Source organism: Phyllobates terribilis, unplaced genomic scaffold (genome assembly GCF_046119375.1).
Source record: "Phyllobates terribilis strain yellow unplaced genomic scaffold, ASM4611937v1 Scaffold_5__5_contigs__length_657084704, whole genome shotgun sequence".
Taxonomy (NCBI): Eukaryota; Metazoa; Chordata; class Amphibia; order Anura; family Dendrobatidae; genus Phyllobates; species Phyllobates terribilis.
In genome coordinates, this window is record NW_027362765.1 from 652,054,228 (window position 1) to 652,068,004 (window position 13,777).

General features: G+C 43.8%; 4 non-coding genes across 4 annotated transcripts; all 4 read right to left on the reverse strand.

Moving 5' to 3' along the window:
• Positions 1-3,867: 3,867 nt before the first annotated feature.
• On the reverse strand, positions 3,868-4,058 carry LOC141274585 (U2 spliceosomal RNA). Its single transcript, XR_012322856.1, has one exon. It is a non-coding gene; the product is annotated as a U2 spliceosomal RNA (small nuclear RNA).
• A 1,115-nt stretch (positions 4,059-5,173) lies between these two features.
• On the reverse strand, positions 5,174-5,370 carry LOC141150627 (U2 spliceosomal RNA). Its single transcript, XR_012246777.1, has one exon. It is a non-coding gene; the product is annotated as a U2 spliceosomal RNA (small nuclear RNA).
• Positions 5,371-11,562: 6,192 nt separating this feature from the next.
• LOC141150078 (U2 spliceosomal RNA) lies at positions 11,563-11,753 on the reverse strand. The gene has a single exon (XR_012246348.1). It is a non-coding gene; the product is annotated as a U2 spliceosomal RNA (small nuclear RNA).
• Positions 11,754-12,868: 1,115 nt separating this feature from the next.
• LOC141274586 (U2 spliceosomal RNA) lies at positions 12,869-13,059 on the reverse strand. The gene has a single exon (XR_012322857.1). It is a non-coding gene; the product is annotated as a U2 spliceosomal RNA (small nuclear RNA).
• Positions 13,060-13,777: the final 718 nt, after the last annotated feature.

Consider the following 13,777-nt stretch of genomic DNA (forward strand, 5'->3'; position numbering starts at 1 on the left):
TCATCCCTCTGTTTCACTGCATACAGATCCTCATAAAACTTAGCCACCTCTTCACACATATCCTCTCCACTCACCTCACTTCCATCTGCTCCATACACCACGCTCATACTCTGTTTCTTTCCAAAAACTTTTTTAAAGAAAAACCGAGAACATTTCTCATCCTGCTCCATCTTATCAATCTTTGCCCTAAACACTATGCTTCTCCCTCTCTCCAACAAAAACTCACTAATCTCCTTTTTTACCTCTAAAATATCCTCCTCCACCTCAACTCCTCCTTCCCTTAACTTATACAAAACGCTCAACCGCGCGTTCAGTTTAACAAAACTCTCTCTTTTAATTGCTGCATACTTGTATCCTAAATTTTTAAAGAACATTTTTGCTTGTTTCTTCACCCAGTCCCACCACTGACAAACATTCCTGAACTCATTTTTATGCTTACACCATTCTTCATACCGCCTTTCATACTCCTTTCTCACATCTTCATTCTCTAACAGTTTAACATTTAACTTCCACAATCCTCTCCCAAACACTCCATCAACTTTTATATCCAACTCACACAACATACACACATGATCTGAAAAAAGAACGTTTTCCTGCCTATAATTAACAGAAACCATATTTTTAGAAATAAAACAATAATCCAATCTGGATTGTACCCTACCACTCTCAGAAAAGAAAGTGTTCAACAAAGGATTCATGTTACACACGCGCTGCATATCACACAACCCAAAATCATTCACTAACTCCAATAATGCTTTCCCAGACACATCCACATTCACTCTCCCCACATCACAGTTCATATCACCCACAATTACCACAGGTATTCTTCCTGGAACAAAAAGCTTAATTTTTTCAAATAAATTTTTGCGCTCATTTTTTTCAACTGGCGCATAAACATTAATAACACAAAACTTTACATTCTTGTATACAAAACTAGCAAGGATACATCTCCCCACCTCAATAACCAAATAATCACTCAAAACAACCTCCCTTCCTTTAACCAAAATACCCACACCATCATTCTTATTACATGCACTCCCCGACCACACAGACGCTCCATAAGACCATTCATCCCCTTTCACACCATCCACTACCCCACATTCTTGTAAACAAAAAATAGATGCATTTTGCATAGCTAAAAACTCAAAAATAGCAGCTCTTCTTACTTTACTTTTAAACACTCTTACGTTTTGGGACACTATGGTAAATCCCATAATACTTCTACTCCTTCACCAATTACACAAAGAAATAGCCTTTGGCCTAAACCAAAGCTCACAAGAGGACAAAAAGAAAAAACATTTACAATATTATATGGTGACACTATCCAGCACCACCACTATCCTCCTCCGCCATCAGAACAGAACAGCTGGTTTCCGACCCGCTGGCTTCACCAGCCACACTCCTCATTCTGGCAGTTCTGATCTTCCTCTGAGGCTCACTAAAATCTGCATCATCACTGCCCCCACCATCCTCCCTACGACTCTTCTTTGCACCCCTATCATCCTCCGAAGAAAAATCTTCAATGTTTTCAGGACCCGAAGGGTGTTCAGGACTGTCGGGTTCCGAGATTTGCACTTCACATCCTGTTGCGTCCATTGCCTCTCCAAAAGTCATCATCTCAGGCAGCTCTGCTTCCACCACTTTCCTAGATATTCTCGCAGACACTGCCTTTTTCTCCACCTTTGCCACTTCCCTCCAGAACTCCTTTTCTTCCCTCCGCTTCTTCCTCATTTCTTCAGCAGAAGAAGAACATGGTCTCAGGGACACCTCCTCTGGCGCCGTAGAGGGAGAGGCTCTACCAGTTTCCCGCCTCCTTCCCTCTCTCTCCTCCCTCTCCAATCTTTCCAGCACTTTCAGTGCGCTTGCCATCTGCCTCCTCTCCAGCTCCTCCTCCTTCTGTTCTTTATCAGAACGTCTAGGTGCACTCATAGGACAGTCCTTATACATGTGATCACTACTCCCACAGACATCACAGGACTTGGCCTCTGGACACTGGTTGGCCATATGCCCCTCCTTTCTGCAATTTCGGCAACACTGCCCTTTAAGGCATGTTACCATGGTATGTCCGAAAGAAAAGCATCTACGGCAAAACATGGGCTGGCCTGGGTAAAAGAGGAAACCTCTATGGCCTGCAACGGAAAAATTTGATGGAGGGTGTCTAAAGCCCCCCACACTGTCAGGATCCCTTTTCAATTTCACACGGAATTTATACTGACAGTTAAAGATTCCTAGACAATTGACTTGCTTCACTCCCTTCCGCACATATTCACAGTAGCGAGAGAGGAAGCACTCCAGCAGCTCAGGGTCTGTAAAAGGGTTATAGACAGTCACAGTCACCTCCTTTTCTTGCAGACCAAACAAAGGTTCCCATCTAACTCCTTCCAAGCAGGGGTCACTAGAGTGACCACGGAGCCATTCAAAGACATTAAGGCAAACATCCTGGTCCATAAAGGTAACGTCATAATTACCTTGACGTGAAAATTCGTTGACACTGAAGATCTCAGAACGTCTTGCTCCAGCTTTGCCTTCAACGATGCCTTGGACAATGAAAACCACGTTGTTCTTGTTCTGGTCAGATGGATCCACGGACAAACGGATGGTGTTCTTCACAAAAGACATCTTGGATTCTGTCGGTATGGAATACCACAGGAAAAAGCAGAAAATCCTCCACAAAAGGGTCCGGATTCCTCCAGGAGACTCGCACCAATCAAGGTACAGTCATACGATCGCAGCCAAAAGGCCGAGAAGCGATAACCAGAATTGGTTTCAAACTACGGAGCCACCCAAGGATCCTGAAAAGTCCATTTGTGGAGATGAGCTCCTGGACTCCCGTTAAGAAGACATGTTGTCAACCTCTAGATCCCTTACATGCCTGCACTTTTCGGCTTGCTGCTGCTGCAATCCACGCGTTTTAGATCTGCATAACTCCACCTCTTTAAACACAGCACCTTCACCCCCTGCTGTTCCCACCCGCCTCAACACCGTTGGAAGGGAGGAGAACCAATTAAGGCGGGGGGTGGGGTGGAACGAGCAGCTGTCTACCCTTAGCAGGAGGGCTCCTGATTACATACCTCTCCTGCTGCTGCTGCTGCTGGCTGTCCAGCAGCAGACTGAAGGTGGCTGCTGCTGTGCACAGGTATATAAAGGCTCAGAGCCTATTATGACACGCGCAGCCAGCGTTCCATTGCCACATTCCATCTACTGCAGGCAGGATACCTGGCTGGCTGAATGTCGCTGAGAAGCTCACAGAGACCGCCATAAGCAACAGTTTAACAGAATGCCACAGACTAATCAACCAAACTTTTTGGGTTGGGTTCTCTTTTATAGTCTGCAGGCATTAAATGAAAGAAGTCAGTGTTCCAGCAGAAGGAGACAACGTTTCAGAAAAGGCATTGTAGCAAACCAAAAAAGAAATTTTAAGCGCAGCAGAGTAACCAGCGCACATACCTGTTAGCTCAGGTGAGTTTAAAAGGCTGCTGTTGATAACAAGGGCATTTGCTAAATAGATGGTGTGTGTGCAACAATATACTGAAAGGTCAATTATATTGTGCAGCTTATCTCACCACCTGTAGTTATTTAGGTGAAAGCTCCAAAATGCTTGCCTAATATGTCTGTTTATCCAAAAGGAAGTAAAAAGGGAGAGCTAGAAAGATAGCATTGCATCACATTACATGGCAATGCAATGCACAGTTGCTGAAGTTGAACCAAAATGAGCTTGTAATCTGGCTTCTGCAACTTTGAACATGAAAAATCCAATGAGGAGAAGAAAAGCAAAGCCAAAGAGTCCATCCCAAAATCCGACAAACAAGCAAAATGAACAAAAAACATTGAATTCAATTCTTTCTGATTTTAGAAACTGCATTAAAGAAGGGGTGCACCGGTCCTGGAGATACTGCAATACCAGGTCAATGCGTGGAGTGGACAGAGCAAGCTCTTTTTCCATCTCCCTGTTCTAAAAATCCATTTAATATATGGTCCCCAGATAGGGGACGTATCAGATATTAAACTGATAAGAACAGATACTACACTTGATCTTAGCCAAAAGGCCGAGAAGCGATAACCAGAATTGGTTTCAAACTACAGAGCCACCCAAGGATCCTGAAAAGTCCATTTGTGGAGATGAGCTCCTGGACTCCCGTTAAGAAGACATGTTGTCAACCTCTAGATCCCTTACATGCCTGCACTTTTCGGCTTGCTGCTGCTGCAATCCACGCGTTTTAGATCTGCATAACTCCACCTCTTTAAACACAGCACCTTCACCCCCTGCTGTTCCCACCCGCCTCAACACCGTTGGAAGGGAGGAGAACCAATTAAGGCGGGGGGTGGGGTGGAACGAGCAGCTGTCTACCCTTAGCAGGAGGGCTCCTGATTACATACCTCTCCTGCTGCTGCTGCTGCTGGCTGTCCAGCAGCAGACTGAAGGTGGCTGCTGCTGTGCACAGGTATATAAAGGCTCAGAGCCTATTATGACACGCGCAGCCAGCGTTCCATTGCCACATTCCATCCACTGCAGGCAGGATACCTGGCTGGCTGAATGTCGCTGAGAAGCTCACAGAGACCGCCATAAGCAACAGTTTAACAGAATGCCACAGACTAATCAACCAAACTTTTTGGGTTGGGTTCTCTTTTATAGTCTGCAGGCATTAAATGAAAGAAGTCAGTGTTCCAGCAGAAGGAGACAACGTTTCAGAAAAGGCATTGTAGCAAACCAAAAAAGAAATTTTAAGCGCAGCAGAGTAACCAGCGCACATACCTGTTAGCTCAGGTGAGTTTAAAAGGCTGCTGTTGATAACAAGGGCATTTGCTAAATAGATGGTGTGTGTGCAACAATATACTGAAAGGTCAATTATATTGTGCAGCTTATCTCACCACCTGTAGTTATTTAGGTGAAAGCTCCAAAATGCTTGCCTAATATGTCTGTTTATCCAAAAGGAAGTAAAAAGGGAGAGCTAGAAAGATAGCATTGCATCACATTACATGGCAATGCAATGCACAGTTGCTGAAGTTGAACCAAAATGAGCTTGTAATCTGGCTTCTGCAACTTTGAACATGAAACATCCAATGAGGAGAAGAAAAGCAAAGCCAAAGAGTCCATCCCAAAATCCGACAAACAAGCAAAATGAACAAAAAACATTGAATTCAATTCTTTCTGATTTTAGAAACTGCATTAAAGAAGGGGTGCACCGGTCCTGGAGATACTGCAATACCAGGTCAATGCGTGGAGTGGACAGAGCAAGCTCTTTTTCCATCTCCCTGTTCTAAAAATCCATTTAATATATGGTCCCCAGATAGGGGACGTATCAGATATTAAACTGATAAGAACAGATTTTTTTTTTTTTTTTTCTTTTCTTTTTTTTAACCAAATCAGATAGGCCGGAGCATAAGCTCAATCAAATCGACTTACAAAAGCCTTTCATTGACACTTAGCCTTTCATCACACTTGGTATATAATCAAAAATAAAACCAAACCTTATCATCAGGTACATTATACACTACTAATTAAACTTTACCAAAAACCTCCACTTTTTAAACTTCCAGATCCCTTCAGCATCTATAATACTTCCACGTTCCTGATCCCAGAGGTATATTACATACATACGTGACAGAATCAATCTCAAACATTCATTAACTGACATTTTCTTCCTTTTAAAAACTAACAAATTCCTCGCATCCCACAAACTTTCAATTACACACACCACCAACAACCATAAAATCCTATCCTTAATTCTACTACATGCACCCATCCCAAACATAGCAAGTTTCCAATTAACATACTTTACACCCACCAATTCCTTGCAAAGTCCCCCTATACCCTTCCATACATCATATGCAAAATCACAATCCCATACCATATGTCTAACATGCTCTCTCAAACCACATCCATCCCTCGGGCATACCTCAGATTTAACTAAATCCCTCTTCTTTTGCACATCTCTAACAGGCAAAATGTCATGCAATATCATCCAAGCGATATCTCTCTGTCTGTTAGTCACACCATCTATACTTAATTTTCTCCACATCTCGGTTACTTCCTCCCCTCTCAACCCATTGATATTACATACCACCTCACGCTCACGCACCATCCTAATGACTTTCTTCTTTTGCCTAAAATCACTCATGTTAACGGACAACAAATCATACTTCCTTACAAATTTCTCAACACAACCATACCATACAGGACACTTAAAAGCAACAGGCACTCTAGCATCCCTTTTGACCCACTTTAAGCCATAAAGCATCCATCCAGCCGAATACTTCATCATATAAGCACACTTATTACTTTTCCCTAGAACCACCACCACCATTTTCACGTAACTAATCCCTAAAAAGAAATCAATATTTGGAAAATCCAAACCACCATTTACACATAACTTATAGACATATTCCCGTTTCAATTTCTCCATGCGACTTCCCCAAAGAAAATTAAAGATGAATTTCTCAGTTTTCCTAATTTTCTTAAAAGCAGCAGGATATACATTCGCAACAAACAACAAAATAGGCAAAATAACCGCCTTAATAATCAGAACTTTCCCAGTCAGAGTTAGTTCTCTCATTCGCCAAAAATTCAACTTGCGCACCACTCTCACCCCACAATCTTCCCAACTCTCATTTCCTTTCAAATCATCATTAAACTTAATCCCAAGCACCTTTATTGCACCATCCTCACACCTCACACCATCCATCCGTACATTCCTCTCACCAAAACATTTAAAGGAACTCTTAGTCCAATTGACCTTAAAAGCTGAGACACTACAAAACAAACTTAATATCAACCTTGCCCTACTCATCGCAGCCATATTCCCACTCACAATCACTACATCATCCATGTAACCTAGAATTCTCACATCCTTTCCATTACTCCCAGGAATCATCACACCTCTCATAACCTTATCCTTCCTAACCATACACATCAACACTTCAATCACACTAATAAACAAAAAAGGGGACATAGGGCACCCCTGACGCACTCCTGATTTAATTCTCACTTTCTCACTCAACCACCCATTCACCAAAAATTCACTTGAAACATTACAATACAAACTCCTAACACAGTTTACAAAATTCCTGGAATAACCCATCTTAGACAAAACCTTAAACATAAAGCTATGTGACACACGGTCAAAAGCTTTTTCAAAATCAACCGAAAACAACAAACATTTCTGCTTACGACTCATACAATCCCCAATCACATCACGCAACAACACCAAATTTTCAGTCATACTTCTCCCAGGCACTGCACACACTTGATCTTCATCCACCACACCGCCAATCACTTCCCGCATCCGGCTAGCCAACAATTTACTAAACACCTTATAGTCTGCATTCAAAAGGGTGATTGGCCTCCAATTCCCCAAATCCTTTTTATCACCTTTCTTATGAACCAAAACCACCACCCCATCTCTCATAGATTCACTCAACATATTCTCCGTGAACATATACTGGCACACCTCCAATAAGTCATTTCCCATCGTGTCCCATTCCTTAACATATAACTCCACGGGCAGTCCATCCTTCCCAGGTGTTTTATTCTTACTCGCAGACATCACCACTTTTTTAACTTCATCCAACACAATTACATCATCCAATATTTCACGTTCATCCTCACCCAAACAACCTTCTAAACACCCCAAAGCATCAGTCAACATCCTATCATCAACCCATTTTTCCCCATACAACTCCTTATAAAACAACACCACCTCCTGCATCACATCCTTCCCACTCACACACACCCCATCACCATTCACCACCTCATCCATATCTACTTTCTTCCCAAAAACTTTTTTGAAAAAAAACCTTGTGCATTTCTCATTTTTCTCCAAATGTTCAATCTTAGAACGGTAAATAATTTCTTTCCCTTTACCCTCAATATATTTCTTAATCTCTTCTTTCACTTGACACATCAAAACATCCACATCCACTCCAATCATCCTTAACTTCCTCAGCCACTCCAGTCTAGAGCTTAAATCATTAAATTTTGCTCTATTCATTGCTGCTTTCCTCCTGCCCCTTTTTCTAAAGAAAAAAACAATCTCACTCTTCATCCAGTCCCACCACTCAAGCACATTCCTGAAATCACTTTTTTTATCCCTCCACCTAACATACATTCGCCTAAAATCACGCATGATCCTATTATCTTCCAGCAAACGCACATTAAGTTTCCACACGCCACCACCATATACAAAGGAAATCTTACCTTCTAGACGTGCCCTCAAACACACATGGTCAGAGAAGGGAACATCTTCCTGCTGGAAATTCCTACAAATAACATTTTGTGAAGAAAAGAAGATACGGTCTATTCTAGACTCTATGCCTCCCCTGTCGGCCTTATAGGTCGCAGGAGGTGGATTACCTAAAAAAACTTCCGCAGCATCCTGTAAGGAAAAATCCGCCACAAGACTCTTGAGTCTTTTACCTGTAACATCCATCTTATCCCCCTCCGTCACACAATTGAAATCTCCAACAAAAATTATTGGCATTTTGCCAGATAAAAAAAAACATAATTTCTCAAAAATTTCCAGCCTCTCCCCTTTATCTATTGGTGCATACATATTTACCACCCTAACCCTCCACCCCCTACAATTTAACTCACATATTACACACCTCCCCGCCTCCACCACCATGTAACTTTCTATCTTAACACTATAACCCTTCACCAAAACACCTACCCCACAATTTTTATTACATACAGAACCAGACCACACACTTTGACCTAAAGGCCATGCATTTTCACTTAAGGGATCGGAGATCCCACACTCCTGGACACAGTATACGTCCGCATCCAAGTTGCTCAAGTAGTCCAAAATTGCCACTCTTCTCGACTCAGATTTAATCAGCCTAACATTTAGCGACAAGATGCTGAGAGCAACTTGGGCACCCATCTATTAATTTGATGTGGCAGGTCACGACAACATGCCCACCTGTACATCATCCTAACCCTTCTGGGGGTAGGACGCTGGACGTGCAGATATCGTAGTTTGTGCCTTCCCCCAAAAAAGACACATCTTGGGGATCGGATGCAGTAGGGTACACCCGGGCTGGACTCACACTGCAGTCACTTAAAGGGGAAAAGGATGGTTCAGTTTTCTTCTTTTTCTTCACTGAAGCGCCTCCATCTTCATCTGAACTATAATCCCGCCGCTGGGGGTCAAAGTCCCCCTGACCTCCCTCCTCCTCAAGGTCAGAAACGACATCGCTCCAGGCCACATGCGGTGTTCTGGTCAGATCAGACTCCTCTTCCCCCTGCAATGTAACCATCATGTCTGGAATTTCAGCCTCCAGATCCTCCACCGGGGCCACTTCCATGCCTATACGATCATCAGTTATCGTCTCAGACTCACTGACATCTGAAGCCACAGACACGGCCCTCTGCACCGGTGGCTCAGGTGCCAGCTCCATATTTCCTCTTACATTCACACGAACCAGTTCTGGAAAAGCAACCCGAGCCTCCTCCTCATCCAGGAAAGCCAGAGTAGATATCGGAGCAGTCGGAGTTGCAGCAGTCGGAGTTGTAGCTGTGGGTGCAGGAGATTCATTTCTTCTCCTTCCCCTTCCCGCTGCCCCCGCATATGAACCAGGATGGAATATACAGTCTCTGAAGGCATGCCCCTTCTCTCCGCAGAGATTACAGACTATTTCATTTTTGCAATTATTGGAAGAATGACCCACCTCATTGCACTTCCTGCAAATAATCTGTCTGATGTCGCATGCTTCCTGAGTATGGCCATACCTCCTACAATGACGACAAAACCTGGGCGCATTGGGGAAGAACAGGTAACCCCGCTCACTCCCAATGGAAAAATTTGATGGAGGATAATGTATACCCCCTGGTTCATCAGGACTTTCCCGGAACTTGACCATGAAACGATATTTACCGGTCCATAGTTCCTCCTCATTCATGACTTTTACTGCCACCTTGGTAATATAGCAGTGCCTATTTAGAAAGGCATAAATCAAAGCCAAGTCCACATGTGGGTTGTACATGAAAACAGTCAGAGGTACCTCTTTGGAGCAATACAAGATGACAAAAGTCAGCCCATCCAAATATTGATTGTCCAGATTCTTTTTCAAACAATCATAGAAATTGTTGCAAACAGCCATAGAAGTAAATACAAGATTATACTTGCTTTTGAATTGCTGGAGGCACAAGATTTCTTCCTTCTTCACTTCAAGGAGTCCAAACAAAATCTCCTTCACCACGAAGCTGAGGGTAAAGATTCCTTCTTTGCCTTCTTCCACATCAATCTGGATTCCAAACTTCACTCGAGCCTCACCGGGCCCAGCGTATCGAATGCGTCCCATTATCGCTAGTCGTGTCTACTGGCCAACTCCTTATAGCAGCAAGTGGCTTAAGCCATAAAATGGCGATGCCACAGGGCCAAGAGTTAACGCACAGACAGCCAAATGACTAGACCCATTACAGATCTGAGCCAAAAGGCCGAGAAGCGATAACCAGAATTGGTTTCAAACTACGGAGCCACCCAAGGATCCTGAAAAGTCCATTTGTGGAGATGAGCTCCTGGACTCCCGTTAAGAAGACATGTTGTCAACCTCTAGATCCCTTACATGCCTGCACTTTTCGGCTTGCTGCTGCTGCAATCCACGCGTTTTAGATCTGCATAACTCCACCTCTTTAAACACAGCACCTTCACCCCCTGCTGTTCCCACCCGCCTCAACACCGTTGGAAGGGAGGAGAACCAATTAAGGCGGGGGGTGGGGTGGAACGAGCAGCTGTCTACCCTTAGCAGGAGGGCTCCTGATTACATACCTCTCCTGCTGCTGCTGCTGCTGGCTGTCCAGCAGCAGACTGAAGGTGGCTGCTGCTGTGCACAGGTATATAAAGGCTCAGAGCCTATTATGACACGCGCAGCCAGCGTTCCATTGCCACATTCCATCTACTGCAGGCAGGATACCTGGCTGGCTGAATGTCGCTGAGAAGCTCACAGAGACCGCCATAAGCAACAGTTTAACAGAATGCCACAGACTAATCAACCAAACTTTTTGGGTTGGGTTCTCTTTTATAGTCTGCAGGCATTAAATGAAAGAAGTCAGTGTTCCAGCAGAAGGAGACAACGTTTCAGAAAAGGCATTGTAGCAAACCAAAAAAGAAATTTTAAGCGCAGCAGAGTAACCAGCGCACATACCTGTTAGCTCAGGTGAGTTTAAAAGGCTGCTGTTGATAACAAGGGCATTTGCTAAATAGATGGTGTGTGTGCAACAATATACTGAAAGGTCAATTATATTGTGCAGCTTATCTCACCACCTGTAGTTATTTAGGTGAAAGCTCCAAAATGCTTGCCTAATATGTCTGTTTATCCAAAAGGAAGTAAAAAGGGAGAGCTAGAAAGATAGCATTGCATCACATTACATGGCAATGCAATGCACAGTTGCTGAAGTTGAACCAAAATGAGCTTGTAATCTGGCTTCTGCAACTTTGAACATGAAAAATCCAATGAGGAGAAGAAAAGCAAAGCCAAAGAGTCCATCCCAAAATCCGACAAACAAGCAAAATGAACAAAAAACATTGAATTCAATTCTTTCTGATTTTAGAAACTGCATTAAAGAAGGGGTGCACCGGTCCTGGAGATACTGCAATACCAGGTCAATGCGTGGAGTGGACAGAGCAAGCTCTTTTTCCATCTCCCTGTTCTAAAAATCCATTTAATATATGGTCCCCAGATAGGGGACGTATCAGATATTAAACTGATAAGAACAGATACTACACTTGATCTTAGCCAAAAGGACGAGAAGCGATAACCAGAATTGGTTTCAAACTACGGAGCCACCCAAGGATCCTGAAAAGTCCATTTGTGGAGATGAGCTCCGGGACTCCCGTTAAGAAGACATGTTGTCAACCTCTAGATCCCTTACATGCCTGCACTTTTCGGCTTGCTGCTGCTGCAATCCACGCGTTTTAGATCTGCATAACTCCACCTCTTTAAACACAGCACCTTCACCCCCTGCTGTTCCCACCCGCCTCAACACCGTTGGAAGGGAGGAGAACCAATTAAGGCGGGGGGTGGGGTGGAACGAGCAGCTGTCTACCCTTAGCAGGAGGGCTCCTGATTACATACCTCTCCTGCTGCTGCTGCTGCTGGCTGTCCAGCAGCAGACTGAAGGTGGCTGCTGCTGTGCACAGGTATATAAAGGCTCAGAGCCTATTATGACACGCGCAGCCAGCGTTCCATTGCCACATTCCATCTACTGCAGGCAGGATACCTGGCTGGCTGAATGTCGCTGAGAAGCTCACAGAGACCGCCATAAGCAACAGTTTAACAGAATGCCACAGACTAATCAACCAAACTTTTTGGGTTGGGTTCTCTTTTATAGTCTGCAGGCATTAAATGAAAGAAGTCAGTGTTCCAGCAGAAGGAGACAACGTTTCAGAAAAGGCATTGTAGCAAGCCAAAAAAGAAATTTTAAGCGCAGCAGAGTAACCAGCGCACATACCTGTTAGCTCAGGTGAGTTTAAAAGGCTGCTGTTGATAACAAGGGCATTTGCTAAATAGATGGTGTGTGTGCAACAATATACTGAAAGGTCAATTATATTGTGCAGCTTATCTCACCACCTGTAGTTATTTAGGTGAAAGCTCCAAAATGCTTGCCTAATATGTCTGTTTATCCAAAAGGAAGTAAAAAGGGAGAGCTAGAAAGATAGCATTGCATCACATTACATGGCAATGCAATGCACAGTTGCTGAAGTTGAACCAAAATGAGCTTGTAATCTGGCTTCTGCAACTTTGAACATGAAAAATCCAATGAGGAGAAGAAAAGCAAAGCCAAAGAGTCCATCCCAAAATCCGACAAACAAGCAAAATGAACAAAAAACATTGAATTCAATTCTTTCTGATTTTAGAAACTGCATTAAAGAAGGGGTGCACCGGTCCTGGAGATACTGCAATACCAGGTCAATGCGTGGAGTGGACAGAGCAAGCTCTTTTTCCATCTCCCTGTTCTAAAAATCCATTTAATATATGGTCCCCAGATAGGGGACGTATCAGATATTAAACTGATAAGAACAGATACTACACTTGATCTTAGCCAAAAGGCCGAGAAGCGATAACCAGAATTGGTTTCAAACTACGGAGCCACCCAAGGATCCTGAAAAGTCCATTTGTGGAGATGAGCTCCTGGACTCCCGTTAAGAAGACATGTTGTCAACCTCTAGATCCCTTACATGCCTGCACTTTTCGGCTTGCTGCTGCTGCAATCCACGCGTTTTAGATCTGCATAACTCCACCTCTTTAAACACAGCACCTTCACCCCCTGCTGTTCCCACCCGCCTCAACACCGTTGGAAGGGAGGAGAACCAATTAAGGCGGGGGGTGGGGTGGAACGAGCAGCTGTCTACCCTTAGCAGGAGGGCTCCTGATTACATACCTCTCCTGCTGCTGCTGCTGCTGGCTGTCCAGCAGCAGACTGAAGGTGGCTGCTGCTGTGCACAGGTATATAAAGGCTCAGAGCCTATTATGACACGCGCAGCCAGCGTTCCATTGCCACATTCCATCTACTGCAGGCAGGATACCTGGCTGGCTGAATGTCGCTGAGAAGCTCACAGAGACCGCCATAAGCAACAGTTTAACAGAATGCCACAGACTAATCAACCAAACTTTTTGGGTTGGGTTCTCTTTTATAGTCTGCAGGCATTAAATGAAAGAAGTCAGTGTTCCAGCAGAAGGAGACAACGTTTCAGAAAAGGCATTGTAGCAAACCAAAAAAGAAATTTTAAGCGCAGCAGAGTAACCAGCGCACATACCTGTTAGCTCAGGTGAGTTTAAA